Source organism: Sinocyclocheilus anshuiensis, unplaced genomic scaffold (assembly GCF_001515605.1).
Source record: "Sinocyclocheilus anshuiensis isolate Anshui unplaced genomic scaffold, SAMN03320099.WGS_v1.1 scaffold1127, whole genome shotgun sequence".
NCBI classification, from domain to species: domain Eukaryota; kingdom Metazoa; phylum Chordata; class Actinopteri; order Cypriniformes; family Cyprinidae; genus Sinocyclocheilus; species Sinocyclocheilus anshuiensis.
The window spans coordinates 429368-430371 of NW_015546115.1; positions in this window are offsets into that span (position 1 = coordinate 429368).

Here is a 1004-nt window from a genome sequence, read left to right on the forward strand (position 1 = left end):
GGTCAGTTCCATTTGTCCTGAATGTTGCATTGTTTGCAATAAAGATGGACAATTTTAATACAGCATTTACTTAAAGTCAAATGATATATTTGTGTAGCTCAAACAGTAAAGCTTGGTGTTAGTGCTGCCAAGGTAACGGGTTTTAATCCCAGAAGTTTGGGATCAGTAAGATTTTTTAAAGAAATAAATGCTTTTATTGCATTTAATTAGTCAAAAGTGACAGTAAAGGCATTTATAATGCTAGATTTCTATTTAAAATAAATCCTGTTCTTTTGAGCTTACTGTTCAAAGAAAATTATCAAACTTTCAACAAAAACATGAAGCAGCACAACTTTTCAATATTGATAATCAGAAATGTTCTTGAGCAGCAAATCAGCATATTAGTGATTTCTGAAGGATCATGTGACACTGAAGACTGGAGTAATGATGCTGAAAATTCAGCTTTGAAACACATGAATGAATTACATTATAAAATATATTAACATAGAAAACAGTTAATTTAAAGTGCCCCTATTATGGCTTATGAAAGGTTCATATTTTGGTTTTGGGAGTCCCCAACAACAGGTTGACATGCATGCAAGGTAAAAAACAAAACAAAACACTTTAATTGTCTTATAATATGCATTTATTTTTTTCATTTTTTGCTCAACGACTCCCAAACGGTTCGCTCAACGATTAATTTTTCTCCATATATTAGTGGACTTCAGTGGTGCTCAACGGATTAAAGGTTAAAAATGCAGCTTCAAAGGGCTCTACACGATCCCAGCCGAGGAATAAGGGTCTTATCTAGCAAAACGATCAGTCATTTTCTTAAAAATAATATTTATACACTTTTTAACCACAAATGCTCGTCTTGTCTAGCTCTGCGAGGAACATGCGCACTCTGTCGGTATACAACGGTTCAAGACAGGGTATGTCTAAAAACTCCCAACACTTTTCTCCTCCAACTTCAAAATCGTCCTACATCGTTGTTTTACCTTTTTTTTTTTTTTTAAAGGGGGGTT